The sequence below is a fragment of the Podarcis pityusensis genome (genome assembly GCF_964106645.2).
Source record: "Podarcis pityusensis genome assembly, chromosome: 14".
Taxonomy (NCBI): Eukaryota; Metazoa; Chordata; class Lepidosauria; order Squamata; family Lacertidae; genus Podarcis; species Podarcis pityusensis.
In genome coordinates this window covers 50406792-50416794 of record NC_138039.1, presented here as the reverse complement: position 1 = coordinate 50416794, position 10003 = coordinate 50406792, and the positions used below count along the sequence as shown (strand labels likewise).

Below are 10003 nucleotides of genomic sequence, written 5' to 3'. Positions count from 1 at the left end.
CGTCAAAGTGCAAGTAGATAAATAGGTACCACTCCAGCGGGAAGATAAATGGTGTTTCTGTGCTCTGGTTTCGCCAGAAGCGGCTTAGTCATGCTGGCCACATGACCCGGAAGCTGTACGCCGGCTCCCTCAGCCAATAAAGCAAGATGAGTGTCGCAACCCCAGAGTCGTCCGCAACTGGACCTAATGGTCAGGGGACCATTAATCTTTACTAGTCCAACACTCTGGGCACAGGCTGTGCCATCCACTGAGCCACAGGAGGCCTCCCCTTAGGGACGAGTCACAACAAGCCACAGCAACAGTCCCTGTCGCTCAATAGTGTCTACATCAGGAGTGGGCAACCTTTCTCCCACCACAAGGGCCATGCTAGTGGTGGGCGGGATCAGAGCCCCCTCACTTGCTCTGAAGAGCGCTACCATTCCACACCACTTCTCTCTGAAGAATCGTAAGTACTGATGATGTGAAGAAAAGAAGTCCCCATTCCACCAAACCATATGTTTTCATTTATTTATTTATTTATTTATTTGTTTGTTTCATAAAATTTATCCACCACTTTATTGTAAAAACAACAACAACCCTATTGTTGCCTGAAGGCAATTTACAAAAGAATAAAACAACAGAATTATTCATAAAAACAGTTAAAAACAATTTAAAAATAAAATAATATCAATTATAAACCAAGAACAGATTAAAATATATGTCAACTGTCTACATATCTGAGTAGGCATGTCTACATAAAAATGCTTTTAGCAGGTGCCAGAAAGAGTACAGAGATGGTGGCTGACTGATGTCAAGAGGCAGGGAGTTCCAGAGTGCAGGAACCGAGCGCAGAGTTGCACTGATTTCTTGCAAATGAAGAAGGCTGTTATGTGGTGGCTGTAACAGTGCCAGTTCCACAGACTGAAGTACCCAAGTGGGCATATATGGTTGCAATCCTAAAACACAGTTACTAGGGAGGGAGCCCTATTGAGCTCAGGATTGCCCTTTTATTGTCTGCATGTTATCACGCTGACTTAGAATCTGATGGGGCCTTGTAAAGGACAGAAATGAACATATTGGAGTCTAGCAACAACACACTGCTATTATTATTATTATTTAAATTGACAAGACACAGCCAACATTTGGTGCATTTTTAATTTCTACTAGGAAGAAGTGAAGATGTTGTCACCCAGTTGTGTCTGGGCTGTTTGGATGCTTTCTATTCACAGCGACCCTAATGATCAAACTGAGGAGACAATATTAAGTCTGTTGTTCTGTAAAGAGCCTTCTATTTCTGCCCTGATATTAGAGAGTAATATGCCCCAAACAGATTTTTTTCCAGGATTGCATCTTGTCTTTTAGACCAGATCGGCATGTTCAAAGCAATCCCACCTTTTCAATAGTCCTCCCCCACTCCCTTGAGGGCTATCATATGAATATCATTTTCTGGAGAGGAGGCAGTCTAAGCAATGAGCCCTAGGAAAAGGGAAGGGGGAAAAACAGGACCCAACAGAATAGATTACATTTTTTTATCATGTTCGAGTTATTTGATTCCCCCTCCTTTTTTCTTCTTTTGCCAATGGTGCTCTTAACAGGGTTGCAAACTACCCATTGGGCACTCATTACCCAGCACAGGAGAGGGGGTTTCCTTGTAAATATGCATTAAACTGCGGTGGTGTTTGCCTCCACTTCATGCTGTGACTGAACTGAGGCAAAAACATGCTTGCTTGAAAGCTGTCACAGGAATGTTTTACTGGCCTGGTGTTACTGCCTAGGACACACACACACACAGAGAGAGAGAGAGAGAGAGAGAGAGAGAGAGAGAGAGAGAGAAAGAAAGAAAGAAAGAAAGAGAGAGAGGTGTTAGCAGAAGAACTTATGAAGAGCCCCACAAAACCCCAGCCCATCTTGTCCTCACTGTGACCAACAGATGACTCTGGTAGTGGCATCCCCAGGTAGCATGGCCATTGATCTTGGTCCAGCAACATCTGGAGCACCACAGATTCCCCAACCCTGGTGTATGGGAAGCCCACAAGTGAGACATGAGGGCTCTTCCCAATTGGGAATCCCAGAAGCCAACATTCTGAGGTGTTCTGCCTCTGACAGTGGAGGTAATACACAGCTAGTTGCCATTGACAGCCTTTTTCTCTGTGAATTTGTCTAATCCTGCTTTAACGCCATCCTAGCTGGTGACCATCGCTACCTTTTCTGGTAGTGAATTCCATATTTCTAATAATGAAGCACTGAAGATGCACTGCCTTTTGTCTGAACTGAATTTCTTCAACTTCATGTGATGACCCCACCAGATCCCAGTGCTATGTGAGAAGAAATGAAAATCGCCTCTCTGTCTGCTTTCTCCAAACCATGTTTAATTTTATGTACAATGGTACCTTGGTTTAAGAACAGCCCTGTTTATGAACTATTCGGTTTATGAACTCTGCAAAACCGGTAGTGTCCGGTTTGCGAACTTTACCTCGGTCTAAGAACGGAATCCGAACAGTGGAAGAGCACCGGCAGCGGGAGGCCTCATTAGGGAAAGCACGCCTCATTTTAAGAACGGACTTCTGGAACGGATTAAGTTCATAAACCAAAGTACCACTGTACCTTTATTATATATCCCCTTTGCTCACTAAATATTCCAAACTGAATACATCCTATTAGTAAGATACTCTTACAAAACTCACAAAAATGCCATCATTAGACTTCTGCCAGCCTTTGATTAGCTATGGATTAATAAAGCATATCATTATTTAACAACAACAACAACAACAACCTGGGCAAGAACGCTTTTAGTTCTGACCCCACCCAGCACTGCCATGCAATCTCCAGATGATTGCTCCAAGGGCTGTCTGTCCCTTCGGCTGCAAGGGGATTCCCACCCCAGCTGAATGTGCTCCAGAACCTTTTGTAATATAACAGGGTTGCATGGCAGACAGACTGATGTGGAAAGTGTTCCCTGGTGGCTTGAAAGCCAGTATTCTAACTTTTAAAGCCAGGGCTACCTCTACCTACCTGAATGCTAAACTCCAGGCAACCTTTCCACTATTTCCCCCTCTCCTCCCTCCCTCTCCCTCTCCCCCTCCCACAATGCTCCATAGTCCTTGTGTAGCTCCCGTGAATATTCAAATACTGTAATTGGAGATGATTTACATTGTTTTGAATTAGCTAAAATTCCATTGTTAAGCACAAATGCTGCTCCAGTAAATCATGGAGCTCTTAATGGGTCCGCGTGTTCAGGTTAGTGAGCCTGTTCAGATTTATCGTGCTCCCAGGGAGCTGACCAGTGTATTACGCTGCCTGCTGCTAGGTAATATGCATGACACATTTCTAGACACTAATTCATTTATTTAATAGAAGCCATATGCAAAAACAGGAGTTCAAAATGAGGCTGACAAAGAAGGTATAAAAGTTTTATTAATCCATAGCTAATCAAAGGCTGGAGGAAAGCATCTAATGGTGGCATTTACAGACCATATCGAATGTGAATAAATTATTTTTTTTCCCTAAAAAAAGAGAGAGAAAGAAAACTCTTATAATAGGATGTATTTTGTTGGGGACATTTATACTTTTAATTATGGAGGCAATCAATTTACTGGAGGCAGCTGGCTGAGATAGACTTTAAAAGAATCAACTCCAAGCAGAGAGAATCCTTTCATCATGTTTCTTAAAACCTTCCCCATTACTCCTTCTGCCTGTACTTGAAAGCTAGAACCAGAAGATTTGTAGGGATGCCACCCAAACTCTTGGGGGTCAAAATCTTGGGTTTTAGAACCCATATACAAATTTATTACTTCCTGGGCCACCTAACCGTAGATAGTGGCCAGAGGGTGGTACTGCAAGCAACCAGCTTTGGAGAAGTCACAAACCACATTACTTCTGACTTGGCTTCTCAGCAGCTTCTTGGCTGGACTGTATGGTATCTCCTTGTTCAGAGGCAGTCTACCATGCAATACCAGTTGCTGCGGAACAAAGGAGAGCTGTTGCTTTCAGGCTCTACATGTGGGCTTCAGAGAGGCATATGGCTGTTCACTGTATGTCACAGGATGCTGAACTAGATGGGTCTTTGGTTTGTGCCATCTGGGAAAGGTGGGTAGTTTGCCTGGTACTCTTCAACATTCTGAAGAATCAGGAGGAATATGCCAATGACGCAAAACTAGGAGGGAGAATTAGCACTTCAGAAGACAGGAACAAAATATAAAACGACCTTGATAGAGTGGGATACTGCCCTGAACCCAATTAAGTGAAACTCAGAAGAGATGAATGTGAAGTTCTCTATTTGGGGAGGGGGAAAGAATGCAGCAAGCCACTTCTGTGAAGGCTTCCACTATTTTGGGTGAACTCATAAAAGTATTATTCACATTCACAATAAGATTCTAACTTAACCAGAGAGATTAAAAATGAACAACTTTTTTCTTATTCCATTAACACCCTTCTCCCCACAAATTTCTCAAACTAGGCCAGTTCTTTAAAAAGTAAGAAACATTAGAGCTATACTGAATATTTTCCAGTTTTGATTGTTGGGTAGAAACTAGCAATTTTGGTGAGAGCAATTCCCCACCCCCACCCCCAGATAAGCACTTAGGTTGTGTGAATACTCACTCTTAGAATATGGTGTGGAATGATTCCTGCCCACCTCAGACAGCTGGTTCTCCAGTGATGCTGCTCTCTGGTGCTGGTGCTTCTACATCCCTCTTCCTATGATTCTGCCCAAACAGAGGTTATGCTGCAATTAGAATGATGTCACAATGCTAGGCAGAATATTACATTTAGCTACAATATGCTGTCATGGATGCTAAGTGAGATCAACTGGGAGTGATTGAAAAGGAAGGAAGGAAGGAAGGAAGGAAGGAAGGATCTTTTTTCAACTCCCCCCCCACAAAAAAAAATGTTTTCCAAAAAAAGCTGTGAATAGTGTCAATTCAATTTTAATAATTGTTACTGCAAGTGGTTTTGGAGAAGCCTACATTGGATTTCTCCAAAATTTCTGCTCAACAGCAACAGAAAATGTCTCAGAGATCACCATCACTGCCTTAAATCCCCAATCAAGTTAACATGCACTCCATAAACCAGCTGGACAAGCAAGACAATGTGGAAAGCCTAAAGGTTAAGTATGTATGATTGACCTTGAGGAGGCCGTGTTGTACAGATCATTAAATATATCGTGCTCTTCCGCTTCAGCTGGTCGTGGAGGGAAAGTGCCCTGGGAACATTATTCAGCACTGAGATCTTTCTACCTACCTTATTGTGACACAAAATCAATGCCTACCCCGTATCCCTCATTTCCTTGGATTATCGCTGGCTTTCTGCTGCTTTATGGAGCTTAGTCAGTGCAAAAACCCTAAATATTCACCCAGGAGACTGCCAAAATCTGCACTCAGATTGGGTGCATTAGCATATAGGGAAGTCCCTGCCATTGGCTGAGCAAAAGGAGGCTTTGCTTTAAGCAGCCTGATGTGTAGAAGGGGTTGGGATTGTGTCCACTGGTGCTGACTTCACCTACATGTATTCAACAGACCTTGTCACCAGGCCACATGCCTCCTGTGAAGTAGAGGCATAGCTCAGCGGAATAGAAATTATAGTAGTCAACCAATCCATCAGCTTCTGTATGTTCTTTCTCTTCAGTCTAGCTCTGTTCGGTTTCTCCCCCTTGAATAAAGGCCCTAGACTTGTTGCCTTCCTCTGTAGAACCAGAGAACATCAGAAGAGCACAGCTGGATCAGGACAAAGGCCCTTCTTGCCCAGCATCCTGCTCTCATAGTAATCAACCAGATGCCTATCAGAAGCTTGCAAGCAGGACCTGAGTACAACGGTGCTCTTCCAATTCATGATCTCCAGCAACTGGCATCCAGGTGCAACCCTAAACCAGATGGACCAATGGCCAGACTTGGCATAAGTCCTAAATCACTCATGGGAGATGCTATAGTCCATGGGAGCGTAAGAAGAGCTGGCTTCTGGATCAGACCAAAGGTCCATCCAGTCCAGCATCTTGTTCCCACAGTGACCAAGCAGATGCCTACAAAAAGCCCACAACCAAGGCATTACTGCTCCTCTCCCCACCTGTTCCCCCAAAACTGATCGTCCACATTTCCCATTGTCCCACAATTTCTTCCATTTAGTCTATGACTTTTAGGCATGGGTCCAAGAGGTTTTTAATTTGTCCCAGCATTTTCTACAGGGAAATCCACAAACAACAACCTGAGAAAAACACTTATTTTTTTCCGAATCAAGAGTAAACAGCTGGTTTTCCCAGGGAAAGCAATGGGACTAAAGAAGAACCTCTTGGACCCATGCCTGGAAGTCACAGACGAAACAGAAGTGTGGATGAGCCCTGATACATACTACCTATGATACTAGAGATAGTGCACAGTCATCAGGTCTGCCACGACCCACTGATAGCCTTATTCTACATGAGTTGGTCAACCCCCATTTTAAAACTGCCCAATATGGTATCAATCACAATATACTGTGATAGTATATTCCATAGTTTAGCTAAAAAATGGGTAACTAAGACTTTCGTTTTGCCTGCCTTGACATCAGAGAAGATGCTCCAGTCCCCATGTCACTTCTAGTTTCATAACAACCCATATTTTCAGGGGTTATCCAAGGGCAAGGTCTGCATTAGGAATGAGGAATCTATGGGCTCCAGATCCCATTAGATGGTGGGTTTGGGATGGTCATATGGCTAGTGGCTGGGGTGATTGGAGTAGTGGTCCAGCAACACCTGGAGGGCCACAGGTTCGCCTCCCCTGGTCCAGCTCAAATAGATCTGAGTCTGGTTGGTACCTGGACGGAAGACCCTCTGAGAAGCAGGGTCAGTTCCATTGTGGAGGGAGGGTGGGATGTAAATAAAATAATCAGGAGTGATGAAGAAGACCATGATGTAGCAAGTCAAAATCCACACAGAGGTGTGACTCATTTAAAATCAAAGCCTTTGTCATCTGTTCCAGCCCTGTGTCCGCCACAACTCAACAATCCAGTGGGAAATGGCAGCTCTTTCTTTGGAACATGGAAATATTTATTGTCTAACCCGCCTGTTCACATCCGTCAGCCGTGAAAAGTCACCACTGCTTTAAAAGACAATCAGTTTTAAGTAATGCCATCCATCACAAAACAGAACAGAGTGAGCAACATTTCCTCAACTGCAATGAATTATACAAGGGTCAGCTCACTGGAGTCGCGGTTGGCAACACAAACATTGGCCTCAGGTAGGAAACCTATCTTTCCAGCTGTTCTTATCCATATGGGTTCAATGAACTGCAGACGTTAGAGGCCTTTAGCTTATCGAGTGTGGCTGCTGGAGCTATTCCATCTAACTGGCATCATAAAACAACGAGGGAGGGAGGTGAATGCAATTCATCTCCCACTCATCTAGTTGCCAACTGCTGACAGAGGAAGAAAATGGAGATGTAAGAGAAGTCGACAGATGTGGTGAAGGAAGTACAGGTGCTCCTGTATTTGAAAACAGGCAGGGATTTGAGATACATCACCTGCTACTCAGGGGCATATGGAACCTCACACTGGACTAGTTTCTTGTGCTTTGGGAAAATGTTATGGTCACTGGCATCATCATCATCATCATCATCAATGCCCTTTGTCTCTTCAGATGAGACAACTGAAGCTCACACAGCATTTAGTCTTGAGCCTCATCCCCTTAACAGTGACTTTATACATGAAATACTGACTGGCTTTTTCAGGGGAGGGTGAAATGGAATATTCTGAAAGAGGGAATGGCTGGAACACTAAACAGCAGCACTTTGTTGCAGCCACCACTAGTCTTCTTCCACATTTTATCTTAAGACTTTGACTAAGGATGGACTTTGTTGCTTCAGTATCATGCAAGCTTTTTCTCTCTCCCTTCCTCCTCCTTTGCTTAATATTGTTTATATACTGCTATTCATTAAAATGAATATCAAAGAGGTTTACAACAATTAGACATAAAACCATATCATTAAAAACAGGTTTTTAAAAGCTAAAATCACAAATGAGCAAGCTGTTGTGGAAAGATGCCTGCATAGGCCTGACTGAGTAGAAATGTTTTCAGCAGAAGTTGAAAAGTTGAAACAACATTTTCTGAATCTCTGTGGGTAGAGCATTGCACCATGCCCTACCATGATGATACCAAAGGCTTGGTTTATTGTGAGTGTCAAATGAGCATCACCAGCTCCTGCACTTGATCTCAATGATTGATATAAAGGTTCAGGACCTAAGTTGTTCAGGGCTTTGTTAATTAATTCAAAGACCTTGAACCTTCAGCCAGCACAGATGCTTTAAAATTGTGTTGCTGCTGACCAGATGTTCAGCAATCTGGCCGCCACATTCTGACCAGCTGGAGCTTCTGAAACAAGCCCAAGGGCAACCCCACATAGAACTGTAGAGTTGGAAAGGACCCTGAGGATCATCGAGCCATGGGCTTCCTAAACTTGGGTCTCCAACTGTTTATGGACTACAGTTTCCATCATTCCTGTTCACTGGTCCTGCTTGCTAGGGATGATGGGAGTTGTAGTCCAAAAACAGGTGGCGACCCAAGTTTTGGAAACCCTGATCTAGTCCACCTGCCTGCAATACAGGAATATACAGGGATCAAACCTCCAACCTTGGCATTATCTGCACCATACTCTTATCAACTGAGCACATTGCAGTAATCCAACCTCAAAGTTTACCAACACATGGGCTACAGTGGTCAGGCTCTCTAGCTGATGAAGAGTTCTGGAGAAGTCCCAAGCTTGGTTGTGGTTTAGTGGTGCTTTGCTTGTTCTTGTACATGTATTGCCTGATTGTGGATTCTGAATGTCTTTGTCTTATGGACCAACACAGCTTTCTTTACTTTTTGTTCCCACGGCTTAAGAATTTTCTTTAAACAATATTTTCTGGCGTTACCTCCAGCCTCCTTGAGCAGGGATGGTGCTGGGTTTGCTACATGAGGCCTGGTGACACTCAGAGAATTGCATACAGATAAAGTGGACAGACACATCCAGCGGCATCTGGAACTTTGCTACACAAGGAGTTTTAGATCATCTACCACTTTCTATACCAGACATTAAATTATGTAAATATATTAACAGACATTCAAAATATTGTAATAAAAGGCTTCCATATCCTTTCATCTCTCTCTCTCATCCTTGGGGTTTTAAGTTTTCTCTTTTATTCTTTAAGGACACACAAGGTTATCCTCTAGATTAAAAAAAAAAAAAAAGCACCACTATTGATATTTTAAGCCACTAATGATGTCAGGTATCTTTTGTAGGACAGCAGTTTTTTGTTTTGTTTTGTTTGGCTGGGAGCACTGTGTGTATCAACAAAGGAATTCCATTTGTTTCATGAGGAGCATCCACACACTTCTTGAATTTTATTTACTGTGTGGCTTTCCTACGAAACAGAATTGCATTTTAGATTTAAATGTTAGGGACAAAAGTAAAATTTGAGATGTATTATTATCAAATCTTTGGTTGCAATGCCCTGTCCAAGACTCCTGTGAACCATTTGATAAAGGTACTGTATAAAGGTGTATTTTTCAATGTGCTTTCTTCTCTCTATGCATTCCTTGTAAACATTGACTAAATCCCTACTAGGCTTGGCCACATGCTTTGTTCAAAGGCGACTTGTCAATGAAGGGTTGCTTGAGAGGGCTAGAAAACAGTGTATATGGGCATCTGAGCTCTGTAAATCAACTTTGGTAGCACAACAACTCATTTGACTGGCTTGTCCAACGTCTGAAAATACACAATTTCTCCAGGAAATTAAATTGCTGGTGTCCATCTTATTTACTCTGTGTTATATTTCATCTACTTTATTTTATTTTCTTCTCTTTTACTCTATTATACACATTTAGATAACATGCTTTTTGGGCTCCTTGCTTGTTTCCTTGGTGCCAGTTAGATTTGAGTGGGGGGCAGAATCTATTAATGATTATTATCACAATCATAATCAATTATTACAGGAAAGGATTCTTCAGGAAAAATTGTTTAGATATATTTATTTTTACCCAGCACAACTAAAATTAATATCCAGCTTTAGTACTATAAAA

The 10003-nt window shown here is 42.6% G+C and overlaps 1 long non-coding RNA gene across 1 annotated transcript; it reads right to left on the bottom strand.

Moving 5' to 3' along the window:
- Positions 1–1494: 1494 nt before the first annotated feature.
- LOC308462870 lies at positions 1495–7531 on the bottom strand. Its single transcript, XR_013979394.1, has 3 exons — positions 7467–7531; positions 4579–4682; positions 1495–1750 (listed from the first exon to the last, which is right to left on the bottom strand). It is a non-coding gene; the product is annotated as an uncharacterized lncRNA (long non-coding RNA).
- Positions 7532–10003: the final 2472 nt, after the last annotated feature.